The 27,271-nt window shown below is 51.5% G+C and overlaps 1 non-coding gene and 3 pseudogenes across 1 annotated transcript; all 4 read right to left on the bottom strand.

Annotated features, from left to right (window-relative positions):
* Window positions 1–3,778: 3,778 nt before the first annotated feature.
* Window positions 3,779–3,956, bottom strand: LOC144669637 (U2 spliceosomal RNA; annotated as a pseudogene).
* Window positions 3,957–9,307: 5,351 nt separating this feature from the next.
* On the bottom strand, window positions 9,308–9,490 carry LOC144669650 (U2 spliceosomal RNA). The gene has a single exon (XR_013573707.1). It is a non-coding gene; the product is annotated as a U2 spliceosomal RNA (small nuclear RNA).
* A 9,039-nt stretch (window positions 9,491–18,529) lies between these two features.
* On the bottom strand, window positions 18,530–18,705 carry LOC144669677 (U2 spliceosomal RNA; annotated as a pseudogene).
* Window positions 18,706–24,439: 5,734 nt separating this feature from the next.
* LOC144669690 (U2 spliceosomal RNA) lies at window positions 24,440–24,617 on the bottom strand (annotated as a pseudogene).
* Window positions 24,618–27,271: the final 2,654 nt, after the last annotated feature.

Below are 27,271 nucleotides of genomic sequence, written 5' to 3'. Positions count from 1 at the left end.
TCCACTGCCTGGGATCGTCACTCCTCTTATGCCCGGATCCTTCCTGATGGACTCGGCAAAGGGTTCTATGCAGCACACGAAAAGGACAGGCGAGAGAGGACAGCCCTGCCTGACTCCAGATTTGATCGGAAAGCTATCTGTTTCCCACCCATTGATTGAGACTGCGCTACTGATGTTAGTGTAGAGCAGTTGGATCCAATTTCGAATTCCCTCCCCAAAGCCCATTTTGGAGAGCACATCCCCCATGTAGGTGTGCGATATTCTGTCAAAGGCCTTCTCCTGATCCAAGCTGATGAGGCAGGTATCCACACCCCTGTCCTGTACATAGGCAATCGTATCCCTGAGCAGCGCCAGGCTGTCAGAGATCTTCCTGCCTGGCACAGAGCAGGTCTGGTCAGGGTGAATCACCAATTCCAGAGCGGATTTGACCCGGTTGGCGATGACCTTGGACAGAATCTTATAGTCCACATTCAACAGTGAAATGGGTCGCCAATTTCTAATTTCCTCCCTTTCCCCCTTGTGCTTGTAGATGAGGGTGATGATGCCTTTCCTCATGGATTCTGACATGCTGCCGGCCAGGAGCATACTCTCGTACACTTCTAGCAGGTCTGGGCCGATCAAGTCCCACAGAGCCGAATACAACTCCGCCGGCAGGCCGTCGCTTCCGGGGGTTTTACTCTTCTCGAAGGACTCGAGGGCCTTAGTCAGTTCGTCAGGAGTTAGCGGTTTGTCTAGGCTCTCCCGCGTACTGTGGTCTAAGACCTCCGTGATAGAGGACAGGAAGGACTGGGAGGCCGTGCTGTCCGTGGGCTTCACGTCATACAATCCGGCATAAAAGGATTTGCTGATCCTCAGAATGTCGGACCGTGATGACTTTACTGAGCCGTCTTCTTCCGTCAGGCTGCTGATCACAGAGCGCTCTCTGTGTACCTTTTGGAAGAAGAAACGTGAGCACGTCTCATCCTGCTCCACGGAGCGGACTCTGGAACGGAAGATGATCTTGGAGGCCTCCGAGGCAAAGTGCGAGGCTTGCTGGCCCTTCACCTCTTGGAGCTCCTCCTTGACATCGACCCCCATCGACTGCAGCCGGAGCAGATTCTGCATCTTTTCCTGGAGTCGGGACATTTCCCTCTGTTCCTTTCTAGCTTTCTGGGTGCCTTTGCGGATGAAAAACCTCTTGATGCTTCCCTTGATCACTTCCCACCAGTGTGTCAGGGACTCAAAGAGGGGTTTCACGGTTCTCCAACCTTTGTAATCCCTCTTGAGCTCCTCAATGTTCTCTGGGGTCAGCAGTTGCACATTTAGCTTCCATGCCCCCCTGCCCACCCTCAGGTCTTCCTCCAAGTGGCAGTCCGCCAGTAGGAGGCAGTGGTCAGAGAAGAACACCGGCTTGACCTCGGTGGATCTGACTGTGAATGCACGGGACACAAACAGGAAGTCTATCCTGGAACGAATGGACCCGTCTGGCCGCGACCAGGTGTATCTACGCTGCGCTCCGTCTGCAGGGTTGCTGAAGACGTCGTGCAGCTTGGCATCCTTAACTGTTTCCATCAGGGATCTGGACGTAGCGTCCAATCTGCTTCCGGCCCTGCCGGATCGTCCAGCCGCATCGATGATGCAGTTGAAGTCCCCGCCCAGAATGACCGGCCTGGAGGTCGCCAGCAGCAGTGGGAGCTGCTGAAAAACCTCCAGCCGCTCAGCCCCTTGTGCCGGGCCATACACGTTAATTAACCGGAGTGGAGCGTTCTTGTACATTACGTCTGCTACCAGGAGTCGCCCGCCCACCACCTCCTTGACCTCGGAGACGGTGAAGTTGCCTCCCCGCAGCAGAATACCCAGGCCGGAGGAACGAGAGTCGTTTCCGCCCGACCAGATCGATGGCCCGTGGGACCACCATCGTGACCATTGCCTGTAGGAGCTGAGGTGCGGTATCGCACACTCCTGCAGAAACAACAGGTCAGCTTTGACCTTGGCTAGGTAGTCCAAGGTCGCAACACATCGCGTAGTAGATTTAATGCTACGCACATTTATGGATACAATCTTTAAACCCATATTAAAGCATTTATTCTCCTACCAAACCCACTGTCTCTGAGAGTCCCAGACCTTTAGTCTGCTCCTTCATACCCGTAGTGAGCTCAAATTCCTTCACTTTGGATGGGCTGAGGTAGATCTCCTTGGCCGTGTTCTGCTCCGGTGGCATCTGGAGGTTCACGTAGAGAGCGGGTTTTGAGATGACCTTTGCTGGGGAAGCTTCTCCAAAACTCACCCCCTCTGGGGTGTTGCTGTTCCCGGCTTCCTGGAGCTGGGGTGCGATGATTGCCTCACTGCTCCCAGATTCCAGGGGCTGTGGTGCACTGGCCTCCTCAGGTTGCAGGCCAAGTTGGGGTGCGCTGGGCTCCTTGTTGTCTCCAATTTTCTGGAGCTCGGGTGTCTCGTCCTCCAACGCCCTGGAGCTTTGCCGCCTCTTCTGTCGGTGCCGCTCTGGCACTTCATCATCCGAAGAGCTGCTGCCCTTGTCATCCGTGTCGGATGGGAGACGCCTCTTGCCGCTTCTCTGGGAAACGCCTTTGCTTCTTCTTTGCTCCCTCTTACTTTTCTTCTTCTTCACCGTCCGCCACTCCCCCTGCTGCTTTTCCACTGCTGCCTCCTCCTCCATTGATTCGCTGTCCTGAGGACTGGGGTGTTCAGGGGGTAGTGCTGCTGATTGGCTCTCTGTTGCCTCAATCTCTTTCTCCACCTTGTCTCTCTCTGTGTCCTCCTTTGTCCCGTTGAGCTCCCTGGGGGCCTTGGTGGTTGGAGTGACACGGAACATTTCTTCTGCTTCCCCCTGGTCGGCTTTGGCTGCCTGTGCGTAAGTACGGCAGCGTTTGGGGCAGGTCCTGTAGAGGTGACTTGCCTCGCCACACAGGTTGCAGCACTTGGCCTGTTTGCAGTCTTTTGTCTGGTGCCCTTCCTGTTTGCAGATCTTGCAGAGGGAGGCGCTGCAGTTGGCCGCCACATGACCAGCCTTGCCGCATGAGCGACAATGCTTGGGTTGCCCAGCGTAGACCAGGTAGCCCCGGTTTCCCCCGATAGCGAAACTGGAGGGAGGGTGGAAAATGGCTCCCTTACCATCGGTCTTTAGCGTGACCTTGAACAGGCGTTTGCCTGTCCAGATCCCCAAGTCGTCTCGAATCTCGGTGCCGCTCCCCACCTTATCGAAGTACCTGGTGAGGAAGGTGACCACGTCGGCGACAGGGACGAAGGGGTTGTACACATGCACCATCACCTCGCGTTCCCGTTGCAACGGCAGAGAAAAGTGCGGCTCCGCCGTCAGGATCTTCATCTCCGGCAGGTCTCTCTTCTCCTCGAACACCCTCAGGAGCCGGACGCAGTCTGCCACCCGCTTGAACGTCACATCGAAATAACCACCTTTGCGGGAGTCGTGCAGGGTGAAGATCTCCGTAGCTTGGAAGCCGCACGCCTTCAACAGGATCCTCCTGGTGAAGAAGCCCCGATCCATAGGTGATCCTCCTTCGTCGCTGTGGTTCACCGTGACTCGGACGGTGATAGGTAACCCACGGTATGGATTCGGATTGCGATTGGTTATCGCCCTTCCATCCCGACCTTGCCTTGGCAGGACCATGGTGTCGCCCCTGCAACACTTGATCTTAGCCAAAAGGCCGAGAAGCGATGAGAAAGAAAGAAAGTTGTGTTTTGAAAGATGTGCATGTTGAAAAGTAAAGAAAGCAGATGTTTGTAAGAAAACTATTTTTAGCATTGAAAATCCCCTGGAAAGGGGTGGTGCACCATTCCCAGAGATACTGCAATACCGGGTCGATGCGTGGAGTGGGCGGAGCAAGCCCCTATTCCATCTCCCTGCTCCAAAAATCAATTTAATATATGGTCCCCAGATAAGGGACGTATCAGATATTAAACTGATAAGAACAGATTTTTTTTTTTTATTGTAAAAATATACTTTATTCATAAAAAATCTTCAATCACATTCAAAACCATTTCAAAAACAACATTACAAGGGTACAATCCAGGTTAAACTTTTACAAAATGTATCACCAGGTGCATCAGTACAAACAATATTACAATCATTTACAGCCTTTCATTTTGATCTGTACAGCCCGAGGGGCTCTAAACAGTTCCCAGTCTCTCGGTGCGCTGTGGTAGAAAGGTCTTAGACAGCGACCCTTCCCCATTGCGCCTTTGCGGCAGCTGCCCCAAGCTTTAGTGCGTCCCTCAGCACGTAGTCCTGGACTTTGGATTGTGCCAGTCCGCAACAATCGGTCGGGGACAACTCTTTGTGCTGGAAGACCAACAAGTTTCGGGCAGACCAAAGCGCCTCTTTCACCGAGTTGATGATCCTCCAGCTGCAGTCGATGTTTGTCTCGGTGTGTGTCCCTGGGAACAGCCCGTAGAGCACAGAGTCCTGTGTCACAGAACTGCTCGGGATGAACCTCGACAGCAACCACTGCATCTCTCTCCAGACTTTCTTTGCAAAGGCACAATCCACAAGGAGGTGAACAACGGTCTCTTCCCCACCACAGCCACCTCGAGGGCATCGTGCAGAGGGGGTGAGACTCCTGGCGTGTAGGAAGGATCTGACGGGGAGGGCCTTTCTCACCACCAGCCAAGCTACGTCTTGGTGCTTGTTGGAAAGTTCTGGCGATGAGGCATTCTGCCAAATGACTTTGACAGTCTGCTCGGGGAACCATCCCACAGGGTCCACTCTCTCCTTATCCCTCAGGGCCTCTAGGACGTTACGTGCTGACCACTGCCTGATGGACTTGTGGTCAAAGGTGTTTTTCTGCATAAATTTTTCCACCAGGGACAGGTGGTACGGCACGGTCCAACTACTTGGAGCGTTCCGCGGCAGCGTGGCCAGACCCATCCTTCGCAACACCGGGGACAGGTAGAACCTCAGCACGTAGTGACACTTGGTGTTTGCGCACTGAGGGTCTACGCACCGCTTGATGCAGCCACACACAAAGGTGGCCATCAGTATGAGGGCGATGTTGGGCACGTTTTTTCCCCCTTTATCTAGAGGCTTGTACATCGCGTCCCTGCAGACACGATCCATTTTCGACCTCCAGATAAAGCGGAAGATGGCTCGAGTGATCGCCATCGCGCAGGAGCGTGGAATGGGCCAGACCTGCGCCACGTACAGCAACAGCGAGAGTACCTCACACCTGATGACCAGGTTCTTACCCGCAATGGAGAGGGAGCGTCGCTCCCACATGCCCAGTTTCCTTTTCACCATAGCCACTCGCTCCTTCCAGTTTCTAACGCATGCCCCGGTCCCTCCGAACCATATCCCCAGCACCTTCAGGCCGTCAGCCCTGACAGTGAAGGGGACAAAGGATCGGTCAGCCCAGTTCCCAAAGAACATGGCCTCGCTCTTCCCACGATTTACCTTGGCTCCCGAGGCCAGTTCGAACTGGTCGCAGACGTGCATCAGTCTGCGCACCGACAGCGGATCCGAGCAGAAGACGGCGACGTCGTCCATGTACAGGGAGGCTTTTACCTGAGTGCCTCCACTGCCTGGGATCGTCACTCCTCTTATGCCCGCATCCTTCCTGATGGACTCGGCAAAGGGTTCTATGCAGCACACGAAAAGGACAGGCGAGAGAGGACAGCCCTGCCTGACTCCAGATTTAATCGGAAAGCTATCTGTTTCCCATCCATTGATTGAGACTGCGCTACTGATGTTAGTGTAGAGCAGTTGGATCCAATTTCGAATTCCCTCCCCAAAGCCCATTTTGGAGAGCACATCCCCCATGTAGGTGTGCGATATTCTGTCAAAGGCCTTCTCCTGATCCAAGCTGATGAGGCAGGTATCCACACCCCTGTCCTGTACATAGGCAATCGTATCCCTGAGCAGCGCCAGGCTGTCAGAGATCTTCCTGCCTGGCACAGAGCAGGTCTGGTCAGGGTGAATCACCAATTCCAGAGCGGATTTGACCCGGTTGGCGATGACCTTGGACAGAATCTTATAGTCCACATTCAACAGTGAAATGGGTCGCCAATTTCTAATTTCCTCCCTTTCCCCCTTGTGCTTGTAGATGAGGGTGATGATGCCTTTCCTCATGGATTCTGACATGCTGCCGGCCAGGAGCATACTCTCGTACACTTCTAGCAGGTCTGGGCCGATCAAGTCCCACAGAGCCGAATACAACTCCGCCGGCAGGCCGTCGCTTCCGGGGGTTTTACTCTTCTCGAAGGACTCGAGGGCCTTAGTCAGTTCGTCAGGAGTTAGCGGTTTGTCTAGGCTCTCCCGCGTACTGTGGTCTAAGACCTCCGTGATAGAGGACAGGAAGGACTGGGAGGCCGTGCTGTCCGTGGGCTTCACGTCATACAGACCGGCATAAAAGGATTTGCTGATCCTCAGAATGTCGGACCGTGATGACTTTCCTGAGCCGTCTTCTTCCTTCAGGCTGCTGATCACAGAGCGCTCTCTGTGTACCTTTTGGAAGAAGAAACGTGAGCACGTCTCATCCTGCTCCACGGAGCGGACTCTGGAACGGAAGATGATCTTGGAGGCCTCCGAGGCAAAGTGCGAGGCTTGCTGGCCCTTCACCTCTTGGAGCTCCTCCTTGACATCGACCCCCATCGACTGCAGCCGGAGCAGATTCTGCATCTTTTCCTGGAGTCGGGACATTTCCCTCTGTTCCTTTCTAGCTTTCTGGGTGCCTTTGCGGATGAAAAACCTCTTGATGATTCCCTTGATCGCTTCCCACCAGTGTGTCAGGGACTCAAAGAGGGGTTTCACGGTTCTCCAACCTTTGTAATCCCTCTTGAGCTCCTCAATGTTCTCTGGGGTCAGCAGTTGCACATTTAGCTTCCATGCCCCCCTGCCCACCCTCAGGTCTTCCTCCAAGTGGCAGTCCGCCAGTAGGATGCAGTGGTCAGAGAAGAACACCGGCTTGACCTCGGTGGATCTGACTGTGAATGCACGGGACACAAACAGGAAGTCTATCCTGGAACGAATGGACCCGTCTGGCCGCGACCAGGTGTATCTACGCTGCGCTCCGTCTGCAGGGTTGCTGAAGACGTCGTGCAGCTTGGCATCCTTAACTGTTTCCATCAGGGATCTGGACGTAGCGTCCAATCTGCTTCCGGCCCTGCCGGATCGTCCAGTCGCATCGATGATGCAGTTGAAGTCCCCGCCCAGAATGACCGGCCTGGAGGTCGCCAGCAGCTGTGGGAGCTGGTGAAAAACCTCCAGCCGCTCAGCCCCTTGTGCCGGGCCGTACACGTTAATTAACCGGAGTGGAGCGTTCTTGTACATTACGTCTGCTACCAGGAGTCGCCCGCCCACCACCTCCTTGACCTCGGAGACGGTGAAGTTGCCTCCCCGCAGCAGAATACCCAGGCCGGAGGAACGAGAGTCGTTTCCGCCCGACCAGATCGATGGCCCGTGGGACCACCATCGTGACCATTGCCTGTAGGAGCTGAGGTGCGGTATCGCACACTCCTGCAGAAACAACAGGTCAGCTTTGACCTTGGCTAGGTAGTCCAAGGTCGCAACACATCGCGTAGTAGATTTAATGCTACGCACATTTATGGATACAATCTTTAAACCCATATTAAAGCATTTATTCTCCTACCAAACCCACTGTCTCTGAGAGTCCCAGACCTTTAGTCTGCTCCTTCATACCCGTAGTGAGCTCAAATTCCTTCACTTTGGATGGGCTGAGGTAGATCTCCTTGGCCGTGTTCTGCTCCAGTGGCATCTGGAGGTTCACGTAGTGAGCGGGTTTTGAGATGACCTTTGCTGGAGAAGCTTCTCCAAAACTCACCCCCTCTGGGGGGTTGCTGTTCCCGGCTTCCTGGAGCTGGGGTGCGATGATTGCCTCACTGCTCCCAGATTCCAGGGGCTGTGGTGCACTGGCCTCCTCAGGTTGCAGGCCAAGTTGGGGTGCGCTGGGCTCCTTGTTGTCTCCAATTTTCTGGAGCTCGGGTGTCTCGTCCTCCAACGCCCTGGAGCTTTGCCGCCTCTTCTGTCGGTGCCGCTCTGGCACTTCATCATCCGAAGAGCTGCTGCCCTTGTCATCCGTGTCGGATGGGAGACGCCTCTTGCCGCTTCTCTGGGAAACGCCTTTGCTTCTTCTTCGCTCCCTCTTACTTTTCTTCTTCTTCACCGTCTGCCACTCCCCCTGCTGCTTTTCCACTGCTGCCTCCTCCTCCATTGATTCGCTGTCCTGAGGGCTGGAAGGTTCAGGGGGTAGTGCTGTTGATTGGCTCTCTGTTGCCTCAATCTCTTTCTCCACCTTGTCTCTCTCTGTGTCCTCCTTTGTCCCGTTGAGCTCCCTGGGGGCCTTGGTGGTTGGAGTGACACGGAACCTTTCTTCTGCTTCCCCCTGGTCGGCTTTGGCTGCCTGTGCGTAAGTACGGCAGCGTTTGGGGCAGGTCCTGTAGAGGTGACTTGCCTCGCCACACAGGTTGCAGCACTTGGCCTGTTTGCAGTCTTTTGTCTGGTGCCCTTCCTGTTTGCAGATCTTGCAGAGGGAGGCGCTGCAGTTGGCCGCCACATGGCCAGCCTTGCCGCATGAGCGACAATGCTTGGGTTGCCCAGCGTAGACCAGGTAGCCACGGTTTCCCCCGATTGCGAAACTGGAAGGAGGGTGGAAAATGGCTCCCTTACCATCGGTCTTTAGCGTGACCTTAAACAGGCGTTTGCCTGTCCAGATCCCCAAGTCGTCTCGAATCTCGGTGCCGCTCCCCACCTTATCGAAGTACCTGGTGAGGAAGGTGACCACGTCGGCGACAGGGACGAAGGGGTTGTACACATGCACCATCACCTCACGTTCCCGTTGCAACGGCAGAGAAAAGTGCGGCTCCGCCGTCAGGATCTTCATCTCCGGCAGGTCTCTCTTCTCCTCGAACACCCTCAGGAGCCGGACGCAGTCTGCCACTCGCTTGAACGTCACGTCAAAATAACCACCTTTGCGGGAGTCGTGCAGGGTGAAGATCTCCGTAGCATGGAAGCCGCACGCCTTCAACAGGATCCTCCTGGTGAAGAAGCCCCGATCCATAGGTGATCCTCCTTCGTCGCTGTGGTTCACCGTGACTCGGACGGTGATAGGTAACCCACGGTATGGATTCGGATTGCGATTGGTTATCGCCCTTCCATCCCGACCTTGCCTTGGCAGGACCATGGTGTCGCCCCTGCAACACTACACTTGATCTTAGCCAAAAGGCCGAGAAGCGATGAGAAAGAAAGAAAGTTGTGTTTTGAAAGATGTGCATGTTGAAAAGTAAAGAAAGCAGATGTTTGTAAGAAATCTATTTTTAGCATTGAAAATCCCCTGGAAAGGGGTGGTGCACCATTCCCAGAGATACTGCAATACCGGGTCGATGCGTGGAGTGGGCGGAGCAAGCCCCTATTCCATCTCCCTGCTCCAAAAATCAATTTAATATATGGTCCCCAGATAAGGGACGTATCAGATATTAAACTGATAAGAACAGATTTTTTTTTTTTTTTTTATTGTAAAAATATACTTTATTCATAAAAAATCTTCAATCACATTCAAAACCATTTCAAAAACAACATTACAAGGGTACAATCCAGGTTAAACTTTTACAAAATGTATCACCAGGTGCATCAGTACAAACAATATTACAATCATTTACAGCCTTTCATTTTGATCTGTACAGCCCGAGGGGCTCTAAACAGTTCCCAGTCTCTCGGTGCGCTGTGGTAGAAAGGTCTTAGACAGCGACCCTTCCCCATTGCGCCTTTGCGGCAGCTGCCCCAAGCTTTAGTGCGTCCCTCAGCACGTAGTCCTGGACTTTGGATTGTGCCAGTCCGCAACAATCGGTCGGGGACAACTCTTTGTGCTGGAAGACCAACAAGTTTCGGGCAGACCAAAGCGCCTCTTTCACCGAGTTGATGATCCTCCAGCTGCAGTCGATGTTTGTCTCGGTGTGTGTCCCTGGGAACAGCCCGTAGAGCACAGAGTCCTGTGTCACAGAACTGCTCGGGATGAACCTCGACAGCAACCACTGCATCTCTCTCCAGACTTTCTTTGCAAAGGCACAATCCACAAGGAGGCGAACAACGGTCTCTTCCCCACCACAGCCACCTCGAGGGCAACGTGCAGAGGGGGTGAGACTCCTGGCGTGTAGGAAGGATCTGACGGGGAGGGCCTTTCTCACCACCAGCCAAGCTACGTCTTGGTGCTTGTTGGAAAGTTCTGGCGATGAGGCATTCTGCCAAATGACTTTGACAGTCTGCTCGGGGAACCATCCCACAGGGTCCACCCTCTCCTTTTCCCTCAGGGTCTCTAGGACGTTACGTGCTGACCACTGCCTGATGGACTTGTGGTCAAAGGTGTTTTTCTGCATAAATTTTTCCACCAGGGACAGGTGTTGCTGTACGTGGCGCAGGTCTGGCCCATTCCTCACTCCTGCGCTGTGGCGATCACGCCAGCCATCTTCCGCTTTATCTGGAGGTCAAAAGTGGATCCTGTTTGCAGGGACATGATGTAAAAAAACTCTGGATGAAGGGGGAAAAAACATGCCCAACATCACCCTCATCCTGATGGCCACCTTTGTGTATGGCAGTATCAAGCTGTGTGTAGACCCAAACACCAAGCGTCACTACGTGCTGAGGTTCTACCTGTCCCTGGTGTTGCGAAGGATGGGTCTGGCCACCCTGCCGCGGAACGCTCCAAGTGCCGTATCACCTGCCCCGTGTGGAAAAACTTATGCAGAGAAACACCTTTGTCCGCAAGTCCATCAGGCAGTGGTTAGCACGTATCACCCTAGAGGCCCTGCGGGAAAAGGAGATGGTGGATTCCGGCGGACGGTTCGCCGAACAGACCGTCAGGGTCATTTGGCAGAATGCCTCATCACCAGAACTCTGAAGAGAGTGGCCGTGGTTCTTGTCGAGGTGCATCCCGAGCAGTTCCGTGACACAGGTATGGACTCTGTGCTCCAGGGGCTGTTCCCAGGGACACACGCCGAGACAAACATCAACTACCGCCGGAGGATCCACTCGGTGAAAGACACTCTTTGGCTGTCCGAAACTTGTTGGTCTTCCATTGCAAAGAGTTGGCACATTCCAAGGTCCAGGACTACGTGCTGAGGGACGCACTAAAGTTTGGGGCAAAGGCGTAATGGAGAAAGGTCGCTGTCTACGGTTGCGCTAGATGTGTCGTGTAACTGGCAGGTAATGGAAAATTTCGAGAAACACTCAGTCACAAGGGAGAACACGTGACAGGCATGAGAGACAATCCATGAGTCTTTGTAGCTGAGTTTCCGTGTGAGCAACTAGCTCACAGCGCAGAGGAGTTCTTCGATCGAGGCCTGCTGTATTTTTGTCTTTGCTTTCAGCTTGAGCAGTCAAAGAACAAAGAAGAAAAAAAAGTACAGCACAGGAACAGGCCCTTCGGCCCTCCAAGCCTGCGCCGATCGGTCTGTGGAGCTTGCCAGCTGACCAGGTATGCAGCTAAAGTCCTTCCACATCTACAGGGAAGGCAAAGTCAGCAGCGTTTCTCCCAGAGTGTAGAGAGTCCTTGGAACTCTCTTCCTCGAAAGGTGGTGGAAACAGAGTCTTTGAATATTTTCAAGACAGAGCTGGATAGATTAACAAGGCGGGGTTGGAAGGTTATCGCTGGTAGGCAGGAATGTGGGGTTGAGGTTACAATCGGATCAGCCATGATCTTCTGAGTAGTGGAGCAGGCTCTTGGGGCCCAGTGGCCTACTCCTGCTCCTAAGTTGTATGTTCAGACATGTAGGGGCATTACTTTTTACTGATTCCAGTGCTTCTCCTGCACTGAACCTGGAGAGTACTACGTCAGCTGCTGTTGAGTTGTTTCCTGATGCCCTGCTTTCTTTTGTACGAGCTGTCTAGCATCCTCGTTTATGGGCTTCCTTTGCTTGGCATTGGGCCTTCTTTTGGGCTGACTGTTGGTCTATTTCCTTTACGGGATGTCAGCATGACATCACCAGAAGGGAAATGTGTCATGTTATGAAGTCACAGTAAATAAGTCCAATGCATTATATCATTATAATAACACAAGATGATGATCAGCAGTGAGAAGGCAGGTGGCAGCAAGGATAAGTACAGGTACGACACAGCGAACAGCCTTAGATCCTGTTAAAATGTTGAAAATGTTTCTCCCCTTCTCGAAGATTATTTCCTTCAAAATTTTAGAAATCTTTCAGCTTCAACCAGAAGTCACACACAAGCCAAACAACAAAACCACCTGCGTGCACAGCACAGCACACCATCTGCCAGCCTGCAATGATGTCGGCTCTCTTTTAATCACCTTTTCCCCTCCCATCAGTCCTATTCAGCAGGCAAGCAAAGGAGCGCAGAAAATACATCTGCACGGCTGTTTCTAACTTCTAGAAAGGGAACAGCCTTATCCTAGGAAAGTGAAAAATACCTATACTGTCACAAAGTGATGAACTTGAACTGCAAAACACCACGCTTACCTGAGCTTGTGTCACAGTTTTTGCTGTCTATCTCAGCCAGTATTCTCAGTCGTCCATCCTGGCTTCTTGCTCTCTCTGCAGCTTTCAGATGCCTCCCCTTGGCCGGCCTCAGTGCTCGGTGATAGATCAGCGCTCGGTATTATTTCTGTCCTCAGTGGTAACTGCTAGGGGAGAAAGGCTTGACTTTTTCAATCACCTTTTACCTCAGTAAAATCCAAGTAGAACCTAAAGTGGCAATGCTTCTCCCTCTCAGCACCCAACATGTCTTGCCTTTTCTTCAGGTTGGATTTGAGGAAGCACTACAGTTGCTGCCTGGCTGCCATTTCAAGTACAGAGACAAGGGGCAGCCCCATGACCCCTCCCCCGACTCCTGCACAATATGCAAATGTAGCACATTGTCTGAGTGCAATTTGGGAGCTGAAGACGGTTTCACAGTGGGATACAAGATATGAGGAGAGGTTTCCTCACAGACACACCGCCACATAAGCCCCTTTAAATTTGCGCGGCTGTGCAAAAAGTTTAATGGGCCCGCACACTTAAACAAATCGGTCACGCACTGTAATGACTCGCCTCATTCAGTTCAACAGAAATTAGGATCATGTTTTTAACCTGTGCCCTAGTTTTAAAATATTTTGTGTTCCATATTTACTTTCTCAATTTGTTATTAATTTACTTTACATTGCTTTATATTCTATTTTGTCTTGGACATGCATCACGGTTCGTTCAATCTCACTGGTTAAGAAAATTAAAATATTTAGTTTGATCAGGGTCTTACACTTGTCAAGAGGAGCCCTTTCAAATACTGGCCTGCTTTTGGAGGCCTGAAGTCACTGGAGCTGCACAAGTCAAGACGACTGAAGGCCTGATTCGCTGTGTAATATACTTTGCAGCATCTTGTTGCACTAGCAGGCAGGAAGGAGTTTTCAGCAATGCAGTTTAAAGGCTTGATACACTAAGTACACTTTCATTTCAGGTTTGTCATTTCAGGACGCTGCGTGTTTTTTTGCTCTGTTTTCTGACTCTGAAATTCTAATTCAGACTGTGGAGAAGAGCTGTTGTTGCTGCTGTTGGTTTTCTTTGTAACTGTTGTCGTTTTTTTGTGGAAAAATATACCTTATCCATAAAATATCTGAAAGAACATTACAAAACATTTCAAAATGGCCATCGCAAAAAGTGCAATCATATTCCAGTTTTTCAAATAGATCATGTCGCACCCTGCGACGCTTCAATACGATCAATGAACATTACAGACATTTCAACATGCTCATTACAGGCAGTCAGACAGTGCAATAGTATTCAAGTTATCTACATAGATCATGTTGCACTCTGAGGTGCTTCAATACAATTGTGATAAATGTAATATTCACTGCATACATTCAATGTGAGTCTTTCAGGCCGAGGGGTCCATACCTTTCCCAGTCCCTCGGTGCACTATGGCTGAAAGGTCTTAGACAGCGACCGTTCCCCACTGCGCATTTGTGGCGGCTGCCCCAAGCTTTAGTGCGTCCCTCAGCACGTAGTCCTCGGCCTTGGAATGTGCCAGCCAGTCTGCAACACTCTGCTGGGGACAACTCATTGCACTGGAAGACCAACAAGTTTCGGGCAGACCAAAGAGCGTCTTTCACCGAGTAGATGATCCTCCACCTGCTTGTCTCGATGTGCGTCCCTGTCCCTGGGATCAACACGTAGAGCACAGAGACCTGTGTCACAGAACTGCTTGGGATGAACCGCGACAAAAACCACGGCAACTCTCTGCAGACCTTCTTTGCAAACGCACATTCCACAAAGAGGTGAACAACGGTCTCGTCCCCACGACAGCCACCTCGAGGTCAACATGCAGAGAGGGTGAGACTTCAGGAAGGATCTGACGGGGAGGGCATTTCTCACCACCAGCCAAGCTACGTCTTGGTGCTTGTTGGAAAGTTCTGGAGACGAGGCATTCTGCCAAACGACTTTGACAGTCTGCTCGGGGAAACATCGCACAGGATCCACCATCTCCTTTCCCCGCAGGGCCTATAGGACGTTACGTGCCGACCACTGCCTGATGGACTTGGGGTCAAAGGTGTTTTTCTGCATAAAGTTTTCCACCAGGGACAGGTGGTACGGCACGGTCCAACTACTTGGAGCGTTCCGCGGCAGCGTGGCCACACCCATCCTTCGCTAAACCGGGGACAGGTAGAACCTCAGCACGTAGTGACACCTGGTGTTTGCGTACCGAGGGTCTACGCACAGCTTGATACAGCCGCACACAAAGGTGGCCATCAGTGTGAGGGCGATGTTGGGCACGTTTATTCCCCCTTTATCTAGAGGCTTATACAGCGCGTCCCTGCGGACACGATCCATTTTCGACCTCCAGATAAAGCGGAAGATGGCTCGGGTGATCGCCGTCGCGCAGCAGTCTGGAATGGGCCAGACCTGCGCCATGTACAGCAACAGCGAGAGTGCCTCACACCTGATGACCAGGTTCTTACCCGCAACGGAGAGGAAGCGTCGCTCCCAGATTCCCAGTTTCCTTTTCACCATAGACACTGGATCCTTCCAGTTTCTAACGCATACCCCGGTCCCTCTGAACCATATCCCCAGCACCTTCAGGCCGTCAGCACTGACGGTGAAGGGGACAAAGGATCGGTCAGCCCAGTTCCCAAAGAACACGGCCTCGCTCTTCCCACGATTTACCTTGGCTCCCGAGTCCAGTTCGAACTGGTCGCAGATGTGGATCAGTCTGCACACCGACAGCGGATCAGAACAGAAGACGGCGACATCGTCCATGTACAGGGAGGCTTTGATCTGAGTGCCTCCACTGCCTGGGATCGTAACTCCTCTAATGCCCGGATCCTTCCTGATGGACTCAGCAAAGAACAGGCGAGAGAGGACAGCCCTGCCTGACTCCAGATTTAATTGGAAAGCTATCTGATTCCCACCCATTGATTGAGACTGCGCTACTGATGTTAGTGTAGAGTAGGATCCAACTGGATCCAATTGCGAATTCCCTCCCCAAACCCCATTTTGAGAGCACATCCACCATGTAGGTGTGCGATATTCTGTCAAAGGCTTTCTCCTAATCCAGGCTGATGAGGCAGGTGTCCACACCCCTGTCCTGCACATAGGCAATCGTATCCCTGAGCAGCGCCAGGCTGTCAGAGATCTTCCTGCCCGGCACAGTGCAGGTCTGGTCAGGGTGTATCACCAATTCCAGAGCGGATTTGACCCGATTGGCGATGACCTTGGACAGAATCTTATAGTCCACATTCAACAGTGAAATGGGTCGCCAATTTCTAATTTCCTCCCTTTCTTCCTTGTGCTTGTACATGAGGGTGATGATGCCTTTCCTCATGGATTCTGACATACTGCCGGCCAGGAGCATACTCTCGTACACCCCTAGCAGGTCTGGGCCCATCCAGTCCCACAGAGCCCAATACAACTCCGCCGGCAAGCCGTCGCTTCTGGGGAGATTTACTCTTCTCGAAGGACTCAAGGGCCTAAGTCAGTTCGTCAGGAGTTCGCGGTTTGTCCAGCCTCTCCCGTGTACTGTCGCCTAAGACCTCCGTGATAGAGGACAAGGAGGACTGGGAGGCCGTGCTGTCCGTCGGCTTCACGTCATAAAATCCGGCATAAAAGGATTTGCTGATCCTCAAAATGTCGGACTGCGCTGACTTTACTGATCTGTCTTCTTCATTCAGGCTGCTGAACACAGAGCTCTCTCTCTGTTCCTTTTGGAAGAAGAAACGTGAGCACGTCTCATCCTGCTCCACGGAGCGGACTCTGGAACGGAAGATGTTCTTGGAGGCAAAGTGCGAGGCTTGCTGGCTCTTCACCTCTTGGAGTTCTTCCTTGACATCGACCCCCACCGACTGCAGCCGGAGCAGATTCTGCATGTTTTTCTGGAGTCGGGACATTTCCCTCTCTTCCTTTCTAGCTTTCTGGATGCTTTTGAGGATGAAAAACCTCTTGGTGTTTCCCTTGATCGCTTCCCACCAGTGTGTCAGGGACTCAAAGAGGGGTTTCATGGTTCTCCAACCTTCATAAGCCCTCTTGAGCTCCTCAATGTTCTCTGGGGTCAGCAGTTGCACGAATAGCTTCCATGCCCCCCTGCCCACCCTCAGGTCCTTCTCCAAGTGGCAGTCCGCCAGTAGGATGCAGTGGTCAGAGAAGAACACCGGCTTGACCTCGGTGGATCTGACTGTGAATGCACGGGACACAAAGAGGAAGTCTATCCTGGAACGAATGGACCCGTCTGGCCGCGACCAGGTGTATCTACGCTGCGCTCCGTCTGCAGGGTTGCTGAAGACGTCGTGCAGCTTGGCATCCTTAACTGTTTCCATCAGGGATCTGGACGTAGCGTCCAATCTGCTTCCGGCCCTGCCGGATCGTCCAGCCGCATCGATGATGCAGTTGAAGTCCCCGCCCAGAATGACCGGCCTGGAGGTCGCCAGCAGCAGTGGGAGCTGCTGAAAAACCTCCAGCCGCTCAGCTCCTTGTGACGGGCCATACACGTTAATTAACCGGAGTGGAGCGTTCTTGTACATTACGTCTGCTACGAGGAGTCGCCCGCCCACCACCTCCTTGACCTCGGAGACGGTGAAGTTGCCTCCCCGCAGCAGAATACCCAGGCCGGAGGAACGAGAGTCGTTTCCGCCCGACCAGATCGATGGCCCGTGGGACCACCACCGTGACCATTGCCTGTAGGAGCTGAACTGGATAACCTCACTTATCCACGTTAAACTCCATCTGCCAAATTTTGGCCCATTCACCTAACCTGTCCATATCCATTTGTAAATTTCTCATTTCTTCACTGCAACTTACTTTCCCACCTATTTTGGTGTCATCTGCAAATTTAGCTATGGTACCTTCTACTCCTGAATCCAAGTAAATAGTTGGGGCCCAAGGACCGAACCCTGTGGCACCCCACTAGTTACAGCTTGCCATCCACAAAAGACCCATTTATCCTGACTCTCTGCTTTCTGTTGGTTAGCCAAAGCTCTATCCAAGCAAATATATTACCCTTAGCTGCGTGTGATCTTATCTTGTGTATTAATCTTTTGTGCGGCACCTTATCAAATGCCTTCTGGAAGTCCAGACATACTACATCTACAGGATCGCCATTATCCACTTTGCTTGTCACATCTTCAAAGAACTCTAGCAATTTAGTCAAACACGATTTAGTCTTCATAAAGCCATGCTGACTCTGATGGATTGCATTTTGACTTGCATTTTAGGAGGGTAGTGAAGGCATTGGAGAGAGTGCAGAAGAGGTTTACGAGTTTGGTTCCAGGGGCGAGGAAGTTGAGTTATGAAGTAAGATTGGAGAAGTTGGGACTGTATTCCTTGGGGAAAAGAAGTCTGAGAGGAGACTTGATAGAGGTATTGAAAATCATGAGGTATCTGGAGAGAGTAGATAGGGAGAAACTGCTTGCACCGATGAAAGGATCGAGAAGGAGCGGGCACAGGTTTAAAGTAACTAGCAGAAGAAGCAAAAGTGATAGGAGCAGCGAGTGGTCAGTGTCTGGAATGCACCGCCTGATAGCGTGGCGGAGGCAGGTTCAATTGAAGAGGGAATGAGATGATTATTTGAAAAGAAAGCATGTGCTGGGTTACGTGGAGAAGGCAGGAGAATGGCACGAAGTGAAATGTTCATTGGGAGAGCTGGTGCAGTCACGACGGGCGGAATGGGCTCCTTGTGCAGTGTAAGGATTGTGTGAACGTGGATGTAGACGTTTCCGAGTAGCTGTGTAAAGTGTGTGAGCTTTGAGGTGTGAGTTTTGACTGTTGCTGTATCAGCAGCAGCAGCAGCAGCGGGCGGGAGCGGCAGCAGAGAGCTGGTTGAAAATGTTGTGAGGCGAAAGGTGCAGCTGAGAGAGTGTTTGAGAGGTGTATTTGCAAGTGAAAGATGTTTTTGTATGAGTGAGGTAGAGTGTTTGTGAGATGAGAGTGGTGTCTGTGAGCGTTGGGTGAGCGTGCGTGTTTTTTGTGTGTAGATGGTGCGGGTGAGTGAGAAAGAAAGAAAGTTGTGTTTTGAAAGATGTGCATGTTGAAAAGTAAAGAAAGCAGATGTTTGTAAGAAAACTATTTTTAGCATTGAAAATCCCCTGGAAAGGGGTGGTGCACCATTCCCAGAGATACTGCAATACCGGGTCGATGCGTGGAGTGGACGGAGCAAGCCCCTATTCCATCTCCCTGTTCCAAAAATCAATTTAATATATGGTCCCCAGATAAGGGACGTATCAGATATTAAACTGATAAGAACAGATTTTTTTTTTTTTGTAAAAATATACTTTATTCATAAAATATCTTCAATCACATTCAAAACCATTTCAAAAACAACATTACAAGGGTACAATCCAGGTTAAACTTTTACAAAATGTATCACCAGGTGCATCAGTACAAACAATATTACAATCATTTACAGCCTTTCATTTTGAGCTGTACAGCCCGAGGGGCTCTAAACAGTTCCCAGTCTCTCGGTGCGCTGTGGCAGAAAGGTCTTAGACAGCGACCCTTCCCCATTGCGCCTTTGCGGCAGCTGCCCCAAGCTTTAGTGCGTCCCTCAGCACGTAGTCCTGGACTTTGGATTGTGCCAGTCCGCAACAATCGGTCGGGGACAACTCTTTGTGCTGGAAGACCAACAAGTTTCGGGCAGACCAAAGCGCCTCTTTCACCGAGTTGATGATCCTCCAGCTGCAGTCGATGTTTGTCTCGGTGTGTGTCCCTGGGAACAGCCCGTAGAGCACAGAGTCCTGTGTCACAGAACTGCTCGGGATGAACCTCGACAGCAACCACTGCATCTCTCTCCAGACTTTCTTTGCAAAGGCACAATCCACAAGGAGGTGAACAACGGTCTCTTCCCCACCACAGCCACCTCGAGGGCAACGTGCAGAGGGGGTGAGCCTCCTGGCGTGTAGGAAGGATCTGACGGGGAGGGCCTTTCTCACCACCAGCCAAGCTACGTCTTGGTGCTTGTTGGAAAGTTCTGGCGATGAGGCATTCTGCCAAATGACTTTGACAGTCTGCTCGGGGAACCATCCCACAGGGTCCACCCTCTCCTTTTCCCTCAGGGCCTCTAGGACGTTACGTGCTGACCACTGCCTGATGGACTTGTGGTCAAAGGTGTTTTTCTGCATAAATTTTTCCACCAGGGACAGGTGTTGCTGTACGTGGCGCAGGTCTGGCCCATTCCTCACTCCTGCGCTGTGGCGATCACGCCAGCCATCTTCCGCTTTATCTGGAGGTCAAAAGTTGATCCTGTTTGCAGGGACATGATGTAAAAAAACTCTGGATGAAGGGGGAAAAAACATGCCCAACATCACCCTCATCCTGATGGCCACCTTTGTGTATGGCAGTATCAAGCTGTGTGTAGACCCAAACACCAAGCGTCACTACGTGCTGAGGTTCTACCTGTCCCTGGTGTTGCGAAGGATGGGTCTGGCCACCCTGCCGCGGAACGCTCCAAGTGCCGTATCACCTGCCCCGTGTGGAAAAACTTATGCAGAGAAACACCTTTGTCCGCAAGTCCATCAGGCAGTGGTTAGCACGTATCACCCTAGAGGCCCTGCGGGAAAAGGAGATGGTGGATTCCGGCGGACGGTTCGCCGAACAGACCGTCAGGGTCATTTGGCAGAATGCCTCATCACCAGAACTCTGAAGAGAGTGGCCGTGGTTCTTGTCGAGGTGCATCCCGAGCAGTTCCGTGACACAGGTATGGACTCTGTGCTCCAGGGGCTGTTCCCAGGGACACACGCCGAGACAAACATCAACTACCGCCGGAGGATCCACTCGGTGAAAGACACTCTTTGGCTGTCCGAAACTTGTTGGTCTTCCATTGCAAAGAGTTGGCACATTCCAAGGTCCAGGACTACGTGCTGAGGGACGCACTAAAGTTTGGGGCAAAGGCGTAATGGAGAAAGGTCGCTGTCTACGGTTGCGCTAGATGTGTCGTGTAACTGGCAGGTAATGGAAAATTTCGAGAAACACTCAGTCACAAGGGAGAACACGTGACAGGCATGAGAGACAATCCATGAGTCTTTGTAGCTGAGTTTCCGTGTGAGCAACTAGCTCACAGCGCAGAGGAGTTCTTCGATCGAGGCCTGCTGTATTTTTGTCTTTGCTTTCAGCTTGAGCAGTCAAAGAACAAAGAAGAAAAAAAAGTACAGCACAGGAACAGGCCCTTCGGCCCTCCAAGCCTGCGCCGATCGGTCTGTGGAGCTTGCCAGCTGACCAGGTATGCAGCTAAAGTCCTTCCACATCTACAGGGAAGGCAAAGTCAGCAGCGTTTCTCCCAGAGTGTAGAGAGTCCTTGGAACTCTCTTCCTCGAAAGGTGGTGGAAACAGAGTCTTTGAATATTTTCAAGACAGAGCTGGATAGATTAACAAGGCGGGGTTGGAAGGTTATCGCTGGTAGGCAGGAATGTGGGGTTGAGGTTACAATCGGATCAGCCATGATCTTCTGAGTAGTGGAGCAGGCTCTTGGGGCCCAGTGGCCTACTCCTGCTCCTAAGTTGTATGTTCAGACATGTAGGGGCATTACTTTTTACTGATTCCAGTGCTTCTCCTGCACTGAACCTGGAGAGTACTACGTCAGCTGCTGTTGAGTTGTTTCCTGATGCCCTGCTTTCTTTTGTACGAGCTGTCTAGCATCCTCGTTTATGGGCTTCCTTTGCTTGGCATTGGGCCTTCTTTTGGGCTGACTGTTGGTCTATTTCCTTTACGGGATGTCAGCATGACATCACCAGAAGGGAAATGTGTCATGTTATGAAGTCACAGTAAATAAGTCCAATGCATTATATCATTATAATAACACAAGATGATGATCAGCAGTGAGAAGGCAGGTGGCAGCAAGGATAAGTACAGGTACGACACAGCGAACAGCCTTAGATCCTGTTAAAATGTTGAAAATGTTTCTCCCCTTCTCGAAGATTATTTCCTTCAAAATTTTAGAAATCTTTCAGCTTCAACCAGAAGTCACACACAAGCCAAACAACAAAACCACCTGCGTGCACAGCACAGCACACCATCTGCCAGCCTGCAATGATGTCGGCTCTCTTTTAATCACCTTTTCCCCTCCCATCAGTCCTATTCAGCAGGCAAGCAAAGGAGCGCAGAAAATACATCTGCACGGCTGTTTCTAACTTCTAGAAAGGGAACAGCCTTATCCTAGGAAAGTGAAAAATACCTATACTGTCACAAAGTGATGAACTTGAACTGCAAAACACCACGCTTACCTGAGCTTGTGTCACAGTTTTTGCTGTCTATCTCAGCCAGTATTCTCAGTCGTCCATCCTGGCTTCTTGCTCTCTCTGCAGCTTTCAGATGCCTCCCCTTGGCCGGCCTCAGTGCTCGGTGATAGATCAGCGCTCGGTATTATTTCTGTCCTCAGTGGTAACTGCTAGGGGAGAAAGGCTTGACTTTTTCAATCACCTTTTACCTCAGTAAAATCCAAGTAGAACCTAAAGTGGCAATGCTTCTCCCTCTCAGCACCCAACATGTCTTGCCTTTTCTTCAGGATGGATTTGAGGAAGCACTACAGTTGCTGCCTGGCTGCCATTTCAAGTACAGAGACAAGGGGCAGCCCCATGACCCCTCCCCCGACTCCTGCACAATATGCAAATGTAGCACATTGTCTGAGTGCAATTTGGGAGCTGAAGACGGTTTCACAGTGGGATACAAGATATGAGGAGAGGTTTCCTCACAGACACACCGCCACATAAGCCCCTTTAAATTTGCGCGGCTGTGCAAAAAGTTTAATGGGCCCGCACACTTAAACAAATCGGTCACGCACTGTAATGACTCGCCTCATTCAGTTCAACAGAAATTAGGATCATGTTTTTAACCTGTGCCCTAGTTTTAAAATATTTTGTGTTCCATATTTACTTTCTCAATTTGTTATTAATTTACTTTACATTGCTTTATATTCTATTTTGTCTTGGACATGCATCACGGTTCGTTCAATCTCACTGGTTAAGAAAATTAAAATATTTAGTTTGATCAGGGTCTTACACTTGTCAAGAGGAGCCCTTTCAAATACTGGCCTGCTTTTGGAGGCCTGAAGTCACTGGAGCTGCACAAGTCAAGACGACTGAAGGCCTGATTCGCTGTGTAATATACTTTGCAGCATCTTGTTGCACTAGCAGGCAGGAAGGAGTTTTCAGCAATGCAGTTTAAAGGCTTGATACACTAAGTACACTTTCATTTCAGGTTTGTCATTTCAGGACGCTGCGTGTTTTTTTGCTCTGTTTTCTGACTCTGAAATTCTAATTCAGACTGTGGAGAAGAGCTGTTGTTGCTGCTGTTGGTTTTCTTTGTAACTGTTGTCGTTTTTTTGTGGAAAAATATACCTTATCCATAAAATATCTGAAAGAACATTACAAAACATTTCAAAATGGCCATCGCAAAAAGTGCAATCATATTCCAGTTTTTCAAATAGATCATGTCGCACCCTGCGACGCTTCAATACGATCAATGAACATTACAGACATTTCAACATGCTCATTACAGGCAGTCAGACAGTGCAATAGTATTCAAGTTATCTACATAGATCATGTTGCACTCTGAGGTGCTTCAATACAATTGTGATAAATGTAATATTCACTGCATACATTCAATGTGAGTCTTTCAGGCCGAGGGGTCTATACCTTTCCCAGTCCCTCGGTGCACTATGGCTGAAAGGTCTTAGACAGCGACCGTTCCCCACTGCGCATTTGTGGCGGCTGCCCCAAGCTTTAGTGCGTCCCTCAGCACGTAGTCCTCGGCCTTGGAATGTGCCAGCCAGTCTGCAACACTCTGCTGGGGACAACTCATCGCACTGGAAGACCAACAAGTTTCGGGCAGACCAAAGAGCGTCTTTCACCGAGTAGATGATCCTCCACCTGCTTGTCTCGATGTGCGTCCCTGTCCCTGGGATCAACACGTAGAGCACAGAGACCTGTGTCACAGAACTGCTTGGGATGAACCGCGACAAAAACCACGGCAACTCTCTGCAGACCTTCTTTGCAAACGCACATTCCACAAAGAGGTGAACAACGGTCTCGTCCCCACGACAGCCACCTCGAGGTCAACATGCAGAGAGGGTGAGACTTCAGGAAGGATCTGACGGGGAGGGCATTTCTCACCACCAGCCAAGCTACGTCTTGGTGCTTGTTGGAAAGTTCTGGAGACGAGGCATTCTGCCAAACGACTTTGACAGTCTGCTCGGGGAAACATCGCACAGGATCCACCATCTCCTTTCCCCGCAGGGCCTATAGGACGTTACGTGCCGACCACTGCCTGATGGACTTGGGGTCAAAGGTGTTTTTCTGCATAAAGTTTTCCACCAGGGACAGGTGGTACGGCACGGTCCAACTACTTGGAGCGTTCCGCGGCAGCGTGGCCACACCCATCCTTCGCTAAACCGGGGACAGGTAGAACCTCAGCACGTAGTGACACCTGGTGTTTGCGTACCGAGGGTCTACGCACAGCTTGATACAGCCGCACACAAAGGTGGCCATCAGTGTGAGGGCGATGTTGGGCACGTTTATTCCCCCTTTATCTAGAGGCTTGTACATCGCGTCCCTGCAGACACGATCCATTGTCGACCTCCAGATAAAGCGGAAGATGGCTCGGGTGATCGCCATCGCGCAGGAGTGTGGAATGGGCCAGACCTGCGCCACGTACAGCAACAGCGAGAGTACCTCACACCTGATGACCAGGTTCTTACCCGCAATGGAGAGGGAGCGTCGCTCCCACATGCCCAGTTTCCTTTTCACCATAGCCACTCGCTCCTTCCAGTTTCTAACGCATGCCCCGGTCCCTCCGAACCATATCCCCAGCACCTTCAGGCCGTCAGCCCTGACAGTGAAGGGGACAAAGGATCGGTCAGCCCAGTTCCCAAAGAACATGGCCTCGCTCTTCCCACGATTTACCTTGGCGATGAGAAAGAAAGAAAGTTGTGTTTTGAAAGATGTGCATGTTGAAAAGTAAAGAAAGCAGATGTTTGTAAGAAAACTATTTTTAGCATTGAAAATCCCCTGGAAAGGGGTGGTGCACCATTCCCAGAGATACTGCAATACCGGGTCGATGCGTGGAGTGGACGGAGCAAGCCCCTATTCCATCTCCCTGCTCCAAAAATCAATTTAATATATGGTCCCCAGATAAGGGACGTATCAGATATTAAACTGATAAGAACAGATTTTTTTTTTTTTTTGTAAAAATATGCTTTATTCATAAAAAATCTTCAATCACATTCAAAACCATTTCAAAAACAACATTACAAGCTTACAATCCAGGTTAAACTTTTACAAAATGTATCACCAGGTGCATCAGTACAAACAATATTACAATCATTTACAGCCCTTCATTTTGATCTGTACAGCCCGAGGGGCTCTAAACAGTTCCCAGTCTCTCGGTGCGCTGTGGTAGAAAGGTCTTAGACAGCGACCCTTCCCCATTGCGCCTTTGCGGCAGCTGCCCCAAGCTTTAGTGCGTCCCTCAGCACGTAGTCCTGGACTTTGGATTGTGCCAGTCCGCAACAATCGGTCGGGGACAACTCTTTGTGCTGGAAGACCAACAAGTTTCGGGCAGACCAAAGCGCCTCTTTCACCGAGTTGATGATCCTCCAGCTGCAGTCGATGTTTGTCTCGGTGTGTGTCCCTGGGAACAGCCCGTAGAGCACAGAGTCCTGTGTCACAGAACTGCTCGGGATGAACCTCGACAGCAACCACTGCATCTCTCTCCAGACTTTCTTTGCAAAGGCACAATCCACAAGGAGGTGAACAACGGTCTCTTCCCCACCACAGCCACCTCGAGGGCAACGTGCAGAGGGGGTGAGACTCCTGGCGTGTAGGAAGGATCTGACGGGGAGGGCCTTTCTCACCACCAGCCAAGCTACGTCTTGGTGCTTGTTGGAAAGTTCTGGCGATGAGGCATTCTGCCAAATGACTTTGACAGTCTGCTCGGGGAACCATCCCACAGGGTCCACCCTCTCCTTTTCCCTCAGGGCCTCTAGGACGTTACGTGCTGACCACTGCCTGATGGACTTGTGGTCAAAGGTGTTTTTCTGCATAAATTTTTCCACCAGGGACAGGTGGTACGGCACGGTCCAACTACTTGGAGCGTTCCGCGGCAGCGTGGCCAGACCCATCCTTCGCAACACCGGGGACAGGTAGAACCTCAGCACGTAGTGACACTTGGTGTTTGCGTACTGAGGGTCTACGCACCGCTTGATGCAGCCACACACAAAGGTGGCCATCAGTATGAGGGCGATGTTGGGCACGTTTTTTCCCCCTTTATCTAGAGGCTTGTACATCGCGTCCCTGCAGACACGATCCATTTTCGACCTCCAGATAAAGCGGAAGATGGCTCGAGTGATCGCCATCGCGCAGGAGTGTGGAATGGGCCAGACCTGCGCCACGTACAGCAACAGCGAGAGTACCTCACACCTGATGACCAGGTTCTTACCCGCAATGGAGAGGGAGCGTCGCTCCCACATGCCCAGTTTCCTTTTCACCATAGCCACTCGCTCCTTCCAGTTTCTAACGCATGCCCCGGTCCCTCCGAACCATATCCCCAGCACCTTCAGGCCGTCAGCCCTGACAGTGAAGGGGACAAAGGATCGGTCAGCCCAGTTCCCAAAGAACATGGCCTCGCTCTTCCCACGATTTACCTTGGCTCCCGAGGCCAGTTCGAACTGGTCGCAGACGTGCATCAGTCTGCGCACCGACAGCGGATCCGAGCAGAAAACGGCGACGTCGTCCATGTACAGGGAGGCTTTTACCTGAGTGCCTCCACTGCCTGGGATCGTCACTCCTCTTATGCCCGGATCCTTCCTGATGGACTCGGCAAAGGGTTCTATGCAGCACACGAAAAGGACAGGCGAGAGAGGACAGCCCTGCCTGACTCCAGATTTAATCGGGAAGCTATCTGTTTCCCACCCATTGATTGAGACTGCGCTACTGATGTTAGCGTAGAGCAGTTGGATCCAATTTCGAATTCCCTCCCCAAAGCCCATTTTGGAGAGCACATCCCCCATGTAGGTGTGCGATATTCTGTCAAAGGCCTTCTCCTGATCCAAGCTGATGAGGCAGGTATCCACACCCCTGTCCTGTACATAGGCAATCGTATCCCTGAGCAGCGCCAGGCTGTCAGAGATCTTCCTGCCTGGCACAGAGCAGGTCTGGTCAGGGTGAATCACCAATTCCAGAGCGGATTTGACCCGGTTGGCGATGACCTTGGACAGAATCTTATAGTCCACATTCAACAGTGAAATGGGTCGCCAATTTCTAATTTCCTCCCTTTCCCCCTTGTGCTTGTAGATGAGGGTGATGATGCCTTTCCTCATGGATTCTGACATGCTGCCGGCCAGGAGCATACTCTCGTACACTTCTAGCAGGTCTGGGCCGATCAAGTCCCACAGAGCCGAATACAACTCCGCCGGCAGGCCGTCGCTTCCGGGGGTTTTACTCTTCTCGAAGGACTCGAGGGCCTTAGTCAGTTCGTCAGGAGTTAGCGGTTTGTCTAGGCTCTCCCGCGTACTGTGGTCTAAGACCTCCGTGATAGAGGACAGGAAGGACTGGGAGGCCGTGCTGTCCGTGGGCTTCACGTCATACAGTCCGGCATAAAAGGATTTGCTGATCCTCAGAATGTCGGACCGTGATGACTTTACTGAGCCGTCTTCTTCCTTCAGGCTGCTGATCACAGAGCGCTCTCTGTGTACCTTTTGGAAGAAGAAACGTGAGCACGTCTCATCCTGCTCCACGGAGCGGACTCTGGAACGGAAGATGATCTTGGAGGCCTCCGAGGCAAAGTGCGAGGCTTGCTGGCCTTTCACCTCTTGGAGCTCCTGCTTGACATCGACCCCCATCGACCGCAG

Source organism: Cetorhinus maximus, chromosome 29, assembly GCF_964194155.1.
Source record: "Cetorhinus maximus chromosome 29, sCetMax3.hap1.1, whole genome shotgun sequence".
Classification (NCBI taxonomy): Eukaryota; Metazoa; Chordata; class Chondrichthyes; order Lamniformes; family Cetorhinidae; genus Cetorhinus; species Cetorhinus maximus.
The sequence above is the reverse complement of the archived record's forward strand: the minus strand, read 5'-3'. Positions and strand labels throughout refer to the sequence as shown.